This window comes from Lissotriton vulgaris, chromosome 7 (genome assembly GCF_964263255.1).
Source record: "Lissotriton vulgaris chromosome 7, aLisVul1.2, whole genome shotgun sequence".
Classification (NCBI taxonomy): Eukaryota; Metazoa; Chordata; class Amphibia; order Caudata; family Salamandridae; genus Lissotriton; species Lissotriton vulgaris.
Window position 1 is genome coordinate 1,162,023,860 of NC_141695.1, and position 16,343 is coordinate 1,162,040,202.

General features: G+C 48.4%; 1 protein-coding gene across 1 annotated transcript in view; it reads right to left on the bottom strand.

Annotated features, from left to right (window-relative positions):
- AFF4 (ALF transcription elongation factor 4) overlaps positions 1 to 16,343 on the bottom strand; it is a 798,699-nt gene that overhangs the window by 603,689 nt on the left and 178,667 nt on the right. The window lies entirely within an intron of this gene.

Sequence of the window (16,343 nt, forward strand, 5' to 3'; positions counted from 1 at the left end):
TCCCTGTGGACCTGGTGGTGTTGGTTTTTAAATCACTTTAGCACATATATTGTTTTACACATGGAAACCTTGGCATTTTAGTAGTGAGTCTCAACCCATATGCGTACAAATAAACTATGACCACGATTTGGTCGGGTGTACCCGTTCAGGACTAATAAGTTTTAGTGGAATACACTGTATAGAGACCGATATGAGCCGAGTTATTTCAACTTGTCTCTTCACCCCCAATTTAGATAGTGATTTCTGTTCACTAATTTTGAGTGGATTAAATCAGGACCCCAGTAGGTTGTATTACACATATATTTGCACATTGCCAACTTTGCACATATTGAGGCACTTTTTTAGCACTGCATGCACTTTAGCAAGCCAGCACGTAGCACTTTATTTGTACTCCTCTACGAGGGTTCCTGAAATGTGGAAATTTATTTTTTGATCCATGTAAGAAGTTTGGGAAAACAACGACCGAGGTCTCTATTACCCTATGTCCTGCAATCATGGTTTTAAAATGGGTCGGCGCAATAGATTTGTGTATTTTACCTCAATACTCTTTCTCTCACTCGTGTTATTTAATCTGTTGTTTGTCATCATTTTAGAGATTTGAATCAAAATGTATTTTACATTCATTGTATAATCTCTTGATAATTTGACTGTATTTTACACAAATTTGGTGACTTCAATGGTAACCAATTGCCAAGTACAATGTATAGTATGTTTTCCATGTCTAGTAGCGTACTTGCACAGGTGTCTTTTGTTATTCACTTGCTTTCACTTTAAAAGGTGTACCCAGTGAAATGCACGCTGTCATGTGATCAAGGCTCCGTTAGAGCCGAAACGTTGGTGACTCTTTCTGCGTGATTAAAAGCTGCATATACCTCGAGGTCCGTGTCCGGAGTTTTCTTGCTGTGGTTGCGCAAGCGTGCGAGCTGGGAAACAGACGGTGCACAGGATATATATATAAATATATACACATACATATATATATATATAAATATATACACATACATATATATATATATAAATATATACACATACATATATATATATATAAATATATACACATACATATATATATATATAAATATATACACATACATATATATATATAAATATATACACATACATATATATATATAAATATATACACATACATATATATATATAAATATATACACATACATATATATATATAAATATATACACATACATATATATATAAATATATACACATACATATATATATATAAATATATACACATACATATATATATATATAAATATATACACATACATATATATATATATAAATATATACACATACATATATATATATATAAATATATACACATACATATATATATATATAAATATATACACATACATATATATATATATAAATATATACACATACATATATATATAAATATATACACATACATATATATATAAATATATACACATACATATATATATATAAATATATACACATACATTCATCTTATCATGGCAGCCTACCTGGCACATTTTCCTTCAATTTTTTCAGGTCTCTGCATTAGGACTATTCTGCTGTGTAGCTTTGTGTAAGGTTTATTACTACATGGAGTAATAACTTATCAAAAGAAATCTGGAAAATGTAGCCTTAGATAAATAATAGTGTGGCACCTGTATGCTATGCCAGACCTCGAACCAAAGTTTATCCAGGTCCCCACACGCAGGCTGCAAAACTATAACACTTACGACTATCAAAGAAGATGCTACAGTACAGAACTGTCTGAAACACTACATTGGATAGACCTGTGGAACACAAACTCTGGTTATTTAATATAAATGTGCAGACAGCCACCCAGGGAGCTAAGATTTCTCTACCATTATCCAGAGTCCACCAACAGTTGGAAGAATAGAGAATAGTTGGCCACCACCGGATATATATTTTCATCAGAAGGTAAGAAGGAGGAATTGGTGTCTAGTCTGTTCCCCAGGGTAGTATTATTTATCATAAGTGGACTTAGACACTTGTAACTGCGTTACACACAGTCTTGTAGATAACCATCATAAACGCGATGTATTGAGGTGATGCGGTTTATCTTGATTCTCCGCCCCACATAGACGTTATGGCATTTATCATTGGGTCTTCATTACTTCGTAGATCTTCCAGGGCGTGTCGTTCTTTTTTTGTTAAATTCTGGTAAGTATGTTTATTATTATTCCATCAATCCCTTTCAAGATTGCTTGTTCAAAAGTTTGGATTTCAATAGGTATTGTTGTATTGGGAGGGTTAAAAGTGGATTTCCTCCTCAAGTTAGTATCACCCGCCTCTGTTCTTGGATTGGTATTGTTAAAGTATGCTTTTAGTTGTAAAGTGCGGCAAAACTCGGACAGTTCACATTTGAGCTTAAAAGTATCTAAAAATGGAGTAGGAACAAATCCAAGTCCCTTGTTAAGGAGGAGAGAGGGGGGAAGAGGAGAGAGGGGGGGAGAGGTGAGAGAGAGGGGGAGAGAGGAGAGAGAGAGACAGAGACGGGCAGAGAGGAGAGGGAAGAGAGGGAAAGGGAGAGAGGGAGAGGGAAGTGAGGGAAAGGGAGAGAGAGAAAGGGAGAGAGGGTAGAGGGAGAGAGGGAGGGTAAGAAGAGAGGGGGAGGACGAGAGCGAAGGACGGAGGGGAGAGAGAGGGGAGGGAGAGAGAGAGAGGAGAGCAGGCAGAGGGGGAGATGGGGAGAGGGAGAAAAAGGAGAGCAGGGGGAAGGTAAAGAGGGAGAGAGGAGAGAGAGGGGGAGAGGAGAGAGAGAGGAAGAGGGTGAGAGGAGAGAGAGAGAGGAGAGAGAGAGGGAGAGGGAGGAGAGAGGGAGAGGGAAGTGAGGGAAAGGGAGAGAGGTAGATGGAGAGCGGGAGAGTGAGAGAGTGAGGGGAGGACAAGAGGGAAGGAGGGAGAGGAGGGGAGATAGAAGGCAGAAACTGCCTGAGAAATAGACACAAAGAAGGAGTAAGAGAGAAAGGATGGCAGGCTTTGAGGAAGAAGAGTGCCGCAGACAGAGATCATGCAATGAGAAACAGGAGGGGCAAAGGCAGATATGGAAGACGACGATCCACCGAGCAGGTCAAGCCGCGGAGAGTCACAGGCATAGAGCAGGCAGAGCACGGGGAGAGGAGGGGCACAGAGAGACTGAAGGGCAGTGGCAGCTAGATTGTAGGTGCTATGAAAGAAGGTGATAGTGAGTCTTAAAAAGGTACGAGTGGGCCAGAGAGATTGTGAGAGAAAGACGAGAGAAGAATATGAATGAAAGGGAGAGAAAGAGTAAGACAAACTGGAGGGTGACAATGAGAAGTTGGAGAAAAATTAATGCAAGGGGCTAGCAAATGAGGGACTGGGAAGTACGTGATAAAGACGAGATAGTGGTAGTAGATGGACGAGTTGAAAAAAAGAGATGGGCAAAAGGGAGTACAGTGAGACACAGGGAGAACGAAAGAGAAAGAAGAGGGCATCATTGGGTAAAAGTGACAGAGAGAGAGAGGCAAGAGGAAGTGTAAAGTTTGAGTCCAAGAGAGGAGAGCTATACAGACAATAAAAGCATGGGTGCACAAACAGACCCAGGCAAGAGATAGAATACTCTGGGAGAAATATAGCAACGAGAGATAGAGTGACAGCAATAAAGAGAGTAGGTGAGTGAATGGGAAACTCGGAATTCCAATATTTTAAGGGCAGAGTAGGAAAGAGACATGCATTAGACAGGCAATGAGGATGAGAAAAACGAAGATCAACGCACAAGAGGAAGAGAGCAATAAAGACACTGAGTGGAGACAATGAGAAATAATAGAGAAATGTAAGTGCACCCACGGGAGAGACTGGGTGGGGCAGGACAGAAAGTGCGATACAGAAAAGAGACCTGCATCATACAGAAGGGAAGGGGCAAAAAAGAGATAGAGACAGTAGAAAGAAATGGGCAAAAGGCAGTACAGTGAGAAAACAAAGATGAAAAAACATAGAAAAGGGTAGCGAAGAGAAAAGGAGGCTGGCAGAAGACAAACAACGGGCAAAATAAAATAAAAAGTTAAAATAAAAAGAGACACGGCCTGGAGGCAGTGAAACTGAAAGTACGGCCGGCCGGCTGTGAATAATTAGGGGAGCCTTTGATACAGCAGGGGGTGGAGCGGGAAGAGCTGCTGGCGGCACCAAGCTGCGAGTGAGATGCAGAGCGTGAAGGGGTAAAACAGACAGAAGGGGGCCTGAGTGTCGCTCAACATTAGAGGAAGAGACAAGACAAGAGACGGGTCAGAAAGAGGAAGAGTACAATGAAACCGAAAGGATGACAGAAATAGTCAAGAGAGACAGATAAAGGGAATGGAGTGTGCAAGACAAGGTGAGGCATGGCAGAGTGTGAGGCATAGAAGAGGCAATCAGATAGGTAGGACTTTGCAAAAGACAGCTGGATACTGAGACCGAAAAAAAACCAAGGCAGCGCTGGGAGGGGGGCTGGGCAGAAATGCGAGACACGGCCTGGCGGCCGTGAAGAGTGAATCAGTGGGCGGAGAGGCAGGAGCAAATGGTAAGGGGAGCCTTTGAAGAGCAAGCCAGAAACACCAGGGGGGCGGAGAAGCAGATTGCCTTCAAGACAGGAGGCAGGCAGAAGGCTCGGGCAAGCTCGTGCACGAGAGCACATGCACTCGTGGAAATCCTCTTTTTGGGAGAGCTTAGTTTAACTCTTGGTTTCACTGCTATAAACTCGTCCTATTCCATTCCTGCGGAATAGAAATAGGCTGAGACCTAAAAAAGAGCAGGATGTGCAAACGTTTGCCGTCACCTTTACGGGTCATTGGACAGGAAGTGAAGTGACAGCCATCTTAGGGCTAAATAAAACTTTCTTGGTAATGATGAATTCTGTAGCTCGAGGAGACTGGAGCTCATGCTGCAAGAACTTTGACGAGGAACATGGACAAGAAAGACAATGGCCATGACAGAGTGCCCTTAAGAGGGGACAACAAGTGATTGCAGTTGCCCTTGGCACAGTAAGTAGCTCCACCTCTCACCTCAACTGATTAGAACAGGGTATATCCGGGAGGACATGGACATCTGGTATCTCCACAGCAGTGTCACTTCCGGGTCAGTCTGACGAGTGAACTAGGTTAGAGTTTTTCTTTTTCAAGCATCACCGCGCAAAAGGACAATCCTCTTTGGGCTTTTCTGGGCGCAATTTATTTCAGATAATCAAGTTACATAGTTAGCTTCAATATACCTTATCTGTGGTATACCAAGCCTATTTGTGTAAACACTGCTCCTCACTTCATTGCGAAAAGGTAAAACAAAAGTTGTTTGATTCAGCTGACGAAAACAAACTTAACATTGCTTTTTGTCTTAATTGCCTCTGCATCGTGTGCAGAAGGGCAGCATCCCGGGGGGCCTTTACTTTCTGAAGTGCTCTGTTTTCAAGAGTTTGCCAAAAAAAACACAGAATTTGGAACAGGCTGAGCCTTTCCAGATAGAAAGGGATGAGGATAAGATGTTTTCAAGTCCTTGGTAAAGGGAAAACAAGAGCTGAGTGCCGAGAAGGGGGGGACCCGCACCACAGAGCCCCGGACGGTTGCCAGGCGCGCTCGGCAGCATGACCGCGCCGCATTCAGCGCATGTAATGAAAGCCAGCACCGAACACATTACACAGTGTTTCTGCCGAGAGCCAGCCGGCCCTCAGTGATTGGGATCAATAAAAAACACTCGGCGAGGGGCCCGGTAGGGGTGAGAGCGAGGCGCAGCGGACTGTCGAGTTCCCCATCTCCCTCCCCCGGAGTTACAACTTTCACGATCACCCGGACAAACCCCTCTTTCCTCTCCGGAATCGCAAGGACAGGACATTTTTTTTGCTATTTTGTGTTTAGTCTGCTCCCGGCCCTCCCCCTACCACGGTCAGAAAGAAAAGGATTGTTTTCAGGCAGAGACGTCACACTTTTCCCGGACAAGTGCACTCCCCGCCCCCCTCCTCTTCCAGGACACTCGAATCACTTACCAAAAAAAGCATTTTGTGGCAAGGAAGGAAAATAATATTAGGTCAATCTGTGGGTGGCTCGAAAGTGTGGAGGACGATTTCTGCATTATTCTCGTATGGGTTCATGTTGTTAATTTTGAATTGGAAGACCTGACATATGATTCCAGGAACTCTGTGAACATACGCAACATGTATCAAAGTTCTTGCAAGTGGCAGCATGACCACAGTTGTCAATATTCAAAACACGCGGTAGCACCCTCCACCAAGATTTATTCATAAGATGGGGGCTTAGTCGGACACCAAAATAATATATAAGACCTGCAGCAAGAGTACAACAAGTATATGAAAAACGGGCCGCCGCGCTGCCCGCCGCAACCCGGAAGCTCTTGCCCGGCCGGCCAATCCGCTCGTGGCCGACCGGAAGTCCCGCCTCCTGAGGTCCGGGAGAAGAAAGCCTGCCGGCGCATGGAGCGCCCTGCCGGTCCTGGGTAGCCCGGGTCCCCAGGAGGGGCCCGGGTCCCCAGGAGGGGCCCGGGGAGAAGGAGCAGTGTGGCGCCCGTTGCGGGGCTCCGCTGACCTGAGGGAGCCCCGATCCAGCAGAGGAGACGCGCCGTGAGGAGCAGAGCGCGAGAGGAGCCCTGCCGGAAGAGAGCAGCCGGTGAGTGGGGCCCAGAGCTGATGTGAAGTTAGAGTCCCCCGTAGGGGACTCCGTGCCTGCCTGTGTGTATGCCGGGGCGGGGGGGGGCAAGGGAATGTGTGTGCGCATGCGTGACTGTGTGTAAATGAGAAAGAATGCGAGGCAGGGGATAGCAAGGCGACGTGCACGCCCTCGAGGAGGAATCTGAGACCGCGAAGCTCGTGCTTGAACGCTGTCTCACATTCCCCCAGACACGCCAGCAAAAGATGTCTTCGCAGACAAAGCAGGCTTCGCCTGCTTTTTAGGTCTGCTCGACCTAAAAAGGCTGTTGGTTGGAATTATCTGTCCCTTGCATTTGAAGGCCCATCATATGAGGCATATGTGACATTCCATTGTTATATGGATTCATCCAAGTTCTGTATGGTGGCATGTACGGTTGGAAAAAGGGGATTTGATTGCCATTATATCCCCTGCCAGAGAAGTTCTGTCTTGATCGTCTATTGCCTCTTTTGTAGCGAAATGGGCGAAAGCTGTTTCTTCCCCTTCTGGGGATTGAGTCTTCAGAGCCATCTTCTGATCCATCAGTTGAGTTACATCCTCCAGAGTTTCACTTAAAGACGTGTGAGTACAATTTTAAATGTGTATTTGTCCTGACGAATGCTCCATAGACCCGGCTGGGCCAAAGGGAGCAGAAACATGTTGACAGTTTGTCTTTAAGTGATATACAAGGACCCAGTAACTTGATTGAACTGTATACCCATATGTTAGTTTTTAACAACAGACCACATCCACTCTAGAATAAAGTGAATTTGGGTGTAGGTGTGTTTCTTAATATTAACCCTCCTATGTGGCTTCACCTTTTCTCTGGACACTACTGCGCTACTTCAGAGTTGACCTCAGGCTTGAGGCAGGCATACAGCACAATAGATGACCCAATGATAAATGCCATAACGTCTATGTGGGGCGGAGAATCAAGATAAACCGCATCACCTCAATACATAGCGTTTATGAGGGTTATCTACAAGACTGTGTGTAACGCAGTTACAAGTGTCTTAGTCCACTTATGATGAATAACACCACCTAATATAGGCAGGTTCAGGAACAGAATCTTGGAAATTTTGACAACCTGCCAAAATTTGCTTAGTTCCTCCTTTAAAGAGGAAACTGGCTGACTGATGAAGGCATTTTCTAGAAGAGGGGGACTGCCAGGAGGTAAGGCAAGAGGAATCAACACTTACAGCTGCAAGTCAAGGGAAGGACCTGCATCACTGAACAGAGTAAGCCTTGGACTGCTCAACTTTGCCACCCTAAGTGTTATTGTGTGTACTTAGTGAAATAGTACAGGTAGGTAAAATCTTAAGACCACTGATCCCTGCCTCCTCCGAGATTTCTGAAAAAAGTTCAACACCTGGACTCCCTGCTGTCCAAGACAGTTTACCATTTGCTACACCTCATGTACCTACTCAAAAAATCTCCTCACAAAAAACATTTAAATCAACTTCTGAATAGGGTCCCTCATGGTTCGTCCACTGAGCTTTTCACAGGCTATGAGGGCTTTAGAAGACCAGGTGTGTGAGTGGACTATAACAAAATGGTTTCAATACATTTGGCTCTTACACTTCAATGCCTACTCCTGTGTACAGTCACCTAGATGCCATCCTAGAGCGTTATCTGTGCAGGTAACATCAAGCACTACAAACACTTTTTTCATGTTTTATGATCTCAAAAGCATTGTTCATTGTCGCTCTGCCCCATCACCACAATGTTGTAAAGATTAATTTTCACTCTGTGCTGTCACCACATTGTTGTCAGGATTGGCTCAGACGATACAAAGCAAAATCACTCCAAGCAGGACTTCCTAAAGGCCAGTATAATATCCAGCCCTTCAAAATATATATATTTTTTTTTAAAAGGCTAGTTGGTTAATTGGCTGACAAAGGAGATCCCATTTCACACTGCCTAAAAATTATACACTAACTCATTTGAGTTCAAATCAATTTAAACTCTTCTGTCAAACACACAAATACATGTCTGCATTACCTCATCTCTGGAATAAAAAATATCCAACTCCCCATTTGAGCGCACAAGGTCTATAACCTAATGTGCTCTACCTTGTACAATTCATCTTTTCCATAATTGTGTAGACTCCGTTAGCTACAAAAAAAACTATTTAAAAAGGAAAAATCATCGGTATTGAGGAAAAACAAATACAGAATTATCTGTAGCCATTTTAGGCTTATCTGAAAAAGTGAAGGGTTAAGCATTAACTGTTATTTTCAAAGTAAATAACAAACAAGAAAAATAGGAGGTGCATTAAAATTAACGGTTAAGGGGGGGCGTGGCTAGCAGCCAAACATGGCGGCCGCTTAGTGTGAGAGCTCCCGAAGGCACTGCAGCCTTTCTATAAATCCGTCACACTTATCCGCCTTTTAGCACGCCTGAAGCGGCAGCGCTCGGGTCCGGGACACAAGCGGTGTCACCGGTCCAAGTTTCGAAGCAATCGAAGCACCGGAGCCAGAGCTGCACCGTGTAGAAAGTTGGGGCCTACATCCGAGAGTGAAGCACCGGCCTCGAGTAAGATCCGGACCCCGGCGGCAGTGCGTCAGAGCCGGCCCGAAAAGCGAACATACCTCGGAATCTCACGGGGAGACCAACACTCGGTTCCTGCTGCTGGCGGAGTCCTCCGGAGGCACTCAGGCTGCCACGAACCCTGAGCGAGACCTGCATAGTGAGACGGTCAGTGTAACCCAGACGTGGACGGAACAACGCGGGGACGATACCATACAACGAACTCCCTTCCCCCCCCCCCCAAAGGAGAACATAACTGGCGCAGTGGTACTGCGGGGGTAAGGGGACTCGCTGCTGAGGAGCGAGGAGGCAGTGGGCTCACGCGCTGCGCCGGAGCAGAGGCCGGGTGGAAGGTACCCCGGGGAATCGGCGCAATACCGGCCAAATACGCGGGGCCACGGGGGGACCCCCAGGCCCGCCACCAGCAGCGTTGAGACAGTGGAAGTGCCACACCAAACAGTAACCGGTCCAGTGCACGAGACCCGGGGCAGTTGAGGCCATCGAGGGGGGATACACGGTGCCCGCTCAGTTCTGCAAAGAGGCCACCGAGAGCTGCGTCACGGCACACATCAGTGGCCCCCTAGGCTCTCACACCAACGTCCAGTGAGACCCACTACAACCTGGCTGATTCCGCCTATCTAACACCTCCATTGACCAGACGGCAGCGATCAACGGGGGCGCTTCTCTGGCGCTCGCAGGATCCAGCATCATGGCAGGAAAAGGCCTTAGGAGCGGATCCACGCAGGCCAAACTAGATAAATTCGCATACGGACACCAAGGCCAACAGCAGACCACAGGGAGGGCCTCCGCAGGCCATACCCAAGACACAGAAAAGACGACGAAAATCACACTAGAAGATATCATGAAGACGCTCACGGAAGTTAAAACCACAGTGGGCGCCATCTCCTCAGAAGTATCTCTGCTACGAGCGGATTTTCACAAAATGGCGGAGAGGGTGTCGCAGGTGGAGGTGGTCACTAAGTCGCTCGTAGAGGACACCTCGGAGCTCCACCTGGCCATGGAAAAGATGCAGAAAGTTACCAAACTCCTCCATGACAAGCTGGACGACCAGGAAGGGCGTTCACGCCGCAACAACGTCCGCATACTGGGCCTTCCCGAGACGGAAGGGAAGGGGGCCATGGACCTATATGTGGAGGACCTCGTCAAAAACAAGCTCCAGCCCAAGGGCCTATCACATTTCTTTTCGGTGGAGAGGGCGCACAGGGTCCCGGGGGGCCCGCCGAAGCCGGGGGCGGCTCCAAGACCGGTGCTAGCCCGGCTCTTCAACTTCAGGGACAGGGACGCAATATTACAAGCAGCGAGGAGTTCACCACCGGTACGGATCCAGAACGCAACCTTGGCGTTCTTCCCGGACTACACAGCAGAGGTGGCCAGGCGACGCAAGTCCTTCACGGAGGTTAAGAAAGCATTGCGCGACAGAGAACTGCCATATTCCATGATGTTCCCAGCCAAGCTGCGAATAGTAGCCGAGGGAAAGACCTGGTTTTTCGACACTCCGGAAGTTGCCCAAGAATGGCTAGAGGGCTGGCGACCAGTGGGACGACGGCAACGCTCACAGCAGGACCGGCAGCGACACCGTACTGACCGGACACCATCCAGCCAGTCCTCCCTTCGACCACACCAGGGAGACGGAACAGAAGTAGAATCGGACCTCGAGAGAGATCCACTGGACTCTGGACAAGTGGCTCCGGTGTGACATTTCACTGATTTACTTTTTCAGGACTGTGTGGGCCGCGGAACCGTGGCTCGAGCGTAGCTGAGTAGGGCGGGCACAGGCAGTGCCCGAAGGGGACTCACCAACCCTACGAGCAAGTAAGATGTTAAGGGGTGGGTTGAAGCACTCTGCACAGTTGGGGAAGCGGGCGGGGGTTTGTCCGTGGAGCAGGGTAGCAGGGAGGGGGGACGGGTTTGAAGTTTATTTGTTGAAATGTTCACTATTGTTTGTAGTCATCGCTCACCACAGCACTGTCACCCTAATGTTAACATGTCTCCTACACAGCGCGACGTCAGTCGACGCATGGCCTATGCCGCAGCACACGTTGTGTGCAGGACCACTACAACAGCCTAATGGCCAGGCCACCTAATCACACACCCGCCGGGGGCCCCTCCGAGGCCGGAAAGGTTCCCCCATTACGAATACTGACATGGAATGTCCGGGGCCTGGGGGACAAAATCAAGAGAGGCTTGGTCCTCCAAGCAGTGAAGAGGCAGAACCCGGATGTGGTCCTCCTACAGGAAACCCACCTCACGGGATCCACTTGCAAGGCCCTAGATAGAAGGGGGTACAAAATGATAGTCCACGCCGACTTCACTACTGGCTCCAGGGGAACAGGCATACTGGTAAAAAGATCTTCCCCCCTTATGGTATCCAGCCACGTGGCAGACGACCAGGGTCGCTACGCCGCGATACACGGCCAGTGGGAGGGCAGGGCCCTGAATGTGATCTCAGTGTATATTCCCCCAGCCCTACACTCGGTGGCCTTACCAGCCCTAGGCAAATTCCTTCTTGGTCTCCCTGATGGCGATATGATTGTAGGGGGGGACTTTAACGCAGTCATGGACCCGCTTCAGGACACTTTCCCTACCAGAGCCAGACCACGGGGTGCTACACCACTGTCAGACTTTGCGGAGGCCCTAGGCCTTGCAGACTTAGGGCGGGCAATACACGCAAATGCCACCCCCTACACATACTACTCAGCGGTGCATAACAGCCTATCCCGTATAGATTACTTCATGTCACTGGGAATGGGACTAGATATGGTGGAGAGGGTGGACACGCTGCCTAGGGGGATCTCGGACCACTCTCCAATCATCTTATCGCTGACCACCGGAGGGAAACGAAATGCCCGACTGTACCCAATCTACCCCAATTTCCTAAAAATCCCCAAGATTCGAAAGAAATTAAAACTGGCAACGTCACTATATTTTGCTGAAAACACGGGCACAGTGAAGTCGGCCTCCACCTTATGGGAGGCGTACAAAACTGTCCTCAGGGGGGCGGCTATTGCGGCTATCACGGGGCACAAGCGGGACTCACGTAAGGAACTCACAGACCTAGAACTTGCACTAGACACGGCTAACGACGCACATATGACGAACCCCTCCCAGACCACAACGCACACACTCATGCTCAGGCAACAGCAGTACCTAGCCCACCTCAAAACCACAGAGAAGGGATACATCGCAAACACTCGGCATAGGATCTATGATGTGGGCGACAAAGCGGGACGAATGTTAGCGTGGCTGGACAAGAGAGGGAATGGAGCAAAGGGGATACATAGGCTGGACACGAGAGATGGGCGGACACTGATACACCCGGAGGACATAGTAGGCGAACTAGCCCGACACTATCAAGAAATCTATACACCGGAGAGGAGGGTCACACAACAAATGGCAGCGGCAACGCTAGCAGACATTACCATCCCTAGCATTACGCAGGAAGATAGGGACTCCCTAGAACTAGACCCGACGGGGGAAGAAATACAACTAGCGATCATGGCTTTACAGTCGGGTAAAGCACTGGGCCCTAATGGGATACCGATAGAATGGTATAAGTCCGCGGCTGCAGACCTCAGTGCCCCACTGCTAGACATGTACTTGGAGAGTAGGGAGAAACTAGAGCTGCCACTGGATCAGCGCACGGCCACGATCGTAGCAATACCCAAACCCGGGAAACCACCGACAGAATGCACATCATACCGTCCGATCTCCTTGCTAAACATCGAAGCCAAAATACTGGCTAAACTTCTGGCCACCCGATTGCTGCCCCACCTAAATACCCTAGTCCACCCTGACCAGTCGGGCTTCATGCCCCACCGGAGCACGGCGTTGAATCTTCGACGAGTCCATGGGGTGATGGCCCGTGCGCACCTCCTTAAGGAACAGGCAGTGATCCTCTCCCTCGACGCCAAAATGGCGTTCGATTTAGTAGAGTGGGAATACCTCTTCACGGTTCTGGAGCGCATGGGCTTTGGGCCGAAATACATACGGTGGGTACGACTGCTCTACACAAACCCCGTGGCGCAAGTGGTGGCCAACGGCCACACATCGCCGAGATTCCCACTAGGCAGGGGGACCAGACAGGGCTGCCCCCTGTCCCCCCTGCTCTTCGCACTTGTACTTGAGCCCTTGGCCATACAAATCAGATCGACAACTCTGTTCGCGGGCATCAAATGGGAGGAGGGATGGGAGGACAAAATCTCGCTATATGCGGACGATATGCTTATATATATGACCGCGCCCGAGATGGGCATCCCTGCCCTACTGGACCTTTGTGACGCGCATGGGCGCACATCGGGATACACACTCAACTGGTCGAAATCCACCATATACACTTTAAAAGGCCCGGAGCCAAGCCTACAGGACACCTGCCCATTGCTTAAAACAACGGCCTCTTTCAAGTACCTAGGCATTGTTGTCGCGAGTGGGGAAGCGGCCTTTTTTGTGAACAACCTGAAACCACCCATAGACCGCCTGCGCGCAGACGTTAGGCACTGGGCAGCCCTCCCTCTGACCCTGTTGGGCAGAGCGGCATTGTACAAGATGATGGCCCTCCCTAGACTCCTTTACGTGCTGGAAAATACTCCTCACCTGGTACCACAGCGTTACTTCCAACAGATTGTGGCGCTGGTCACGATCCTGCTATGGGACACGGGCCCGGCACGCATAGCATACGACAAGCTAGTGAAGAGCTGGTACGAAGGAGGCATAGCACTCCCCAACATCCAGCTGTATTACTGGGCGGCCCAACTTAAGATTATAAACTACTGGATCCACGCCCCGAAGAACGACCCGGCATACCGGGCAGACTGGTCGCAACTCGGGACAGTCTGCATGCTGTCCGTGCTGTACAATAGGTCGCAACTGAAAGACCTGATCGGTCCGACCAAACACACGGCGGCGTTGTGGCACATGGCGCAGGCCCGTCTGGGGTGGGCAGGCCGACTCACTAAAATGACCCCCCTGTGGGACACGAAAGCGTTGGGGAACCTAAGAGGATGTAAGGGGTTTGAAAGGTGGGACGCAATAGGCATATCTACGATAGGGGACCTATGGGACACTGACACGGTATTACCATTTCCGCACTTACAGCAGCAGTACAACCTCGGTCCCACAGAAACATTTAGGTATGTCCAAATTAGACATGCGTTACTGCAGGCAATCCCGGCCGACACCACATTACCAGACTCCTCTCCTCTGGAAGATAGACTGCTAACTGAATACATGCTCCAGAGCGCCACATCCCTTACATACAAAAAGTTGATCAACAACCTCAAAGACCCGACTCTGAAGCTTAAAGGGAAATGGGAGGAGGAACTAGGAGAGACAGACGAATTCGAATGGAATGAGGCCCTGGCATCCCCGAAGGAGGTGGGAATCTCTAGTAAGCTCAGGCTAGTACAGCTTAAAATCCTCCACCGTATCTATTACACCAGGACACTGCTGCACAAAATACAGAGAGCACCACACCCCTTCTGTCTGCGAGGTTGCGGGGAGGAAGGGACACTACTACACACGCTGTGGGAATGCCCGCAAATACGCGAATTTTGGAAACAGGTGCTCCGATCCATCTCCCAGGCCCTCAAACTCTCCATTCTGCCCGAACCACGCAAATGCCTTCTTAACATCTGGGACCCGAATGACCTGGGTAGATATGACCTGATTTGGGCGTCACTGGCGTTGACAGTGGCGAAACGGGATATAGCGCAGAAATGGGGGGCGCCAGAAGTCCCCACCGCCAGCAGGTGGGCCAAGAACATGGACATCATAATGGTGACTGAGAGAGCGGTGTATGTGCTACGAGCGGCACCCAGGAAATGGAACAAGGTATGGGCGGCATGGAACACATACAGAGGGGAACTGTGTGAGCCCTTGCCAGAGGGGGAGGAATCTGACTCCGAAGGGGAGGAGGAGTAACTGGCCAGATGCGGAGAGAGAGACCTGGACATATGACATGGCTGACTGCGTGATGATGTGCTGGCCATTCAATACACTCAGGACAACAGCGCAGGGTGTTACGTGCTGTAGGAGAAAGTCCGAGGGAGGCGATGACATGTACTGGGGGGGGTTTGTTGGGTAGTTAGTTTATTTGGGTAATTTGGAAGGAAATGTCACCGTTACTAAGCTTGAGGGGAAGGGTACAGAGGGAACACGTTATGAGTCCGTATGTCATATGTTGAAAGCCTGTAAGAGACCCATGATACAGCAGGACCTATGTATTGACTGCGAAAAGGTAGCCAATGTATTACTGCACAGGGGACTTGTATGGTACGTACTTATACAGATTGGATGTATGCAATTGTTTAACCAATATTCCTTCCTGCCAATAAAGTTTAAAAAAAAAAAAATTAACGGTTAAGGGTTAGCCATTATTTTCTGAGATAAGCATAAAATGGCGACTGATATTTCAATGTATATAACCTGCAAGAAACATATGGGATGCTGAAATTATGGCACTACTCTAAGAAGGAGAACAAAGGCTGAACAGTAATGATACAGCCATGCTTCGGAGCAAATTAGTGTTAAACATCTAGGAATTTTCATCTTTATTTACTCAGATGAGATGAAAAGTTATTTGTGCTTATAATTAAAATGGCTGCAAGACCATCTTAATAGTATCGAAGTTTAATGGTCATGAAAAACGTATAGTTACAATGCGGTGGGGCTGTGGCTCCATGCCTACTGTTAAAGACTAGCTGCAGGATGCTGCATATTGCCAGCAACAACTGGATGCGTTCGGGACACAGGCTCCTGCCAAGCTACAACTTAAAGATAACTGAGGCCTTTTTGGACGTACCTGGCTCTCCATGGAGAGTGAAAGCGCCCAGAGCCGGCAGCCCAACCTGATGAAGGATTGTGCCACAAAGACAACTGCAGTGCAGGGGAATACGATTGGCTCCTCCAAATAAGAGTGCAGGGATCAAACTGGTGAAATTAAATCAGCCAATATGGTAGCATGCCTTAGTTTAAGACAACAATCATATGTTTTTCTAGATTATAAAATGGGACGATAAAGGCGGGTGTCAAATTGTCAGTTCTGTTGATCAAATGTGTCTCATATTCGCTAATGTTGACATGATTGTCCAGTAGTGCATACATGCGGATTAGCTTCTTTGGTTGTTAGGCCTGGATCTAATTAAAACAATTAA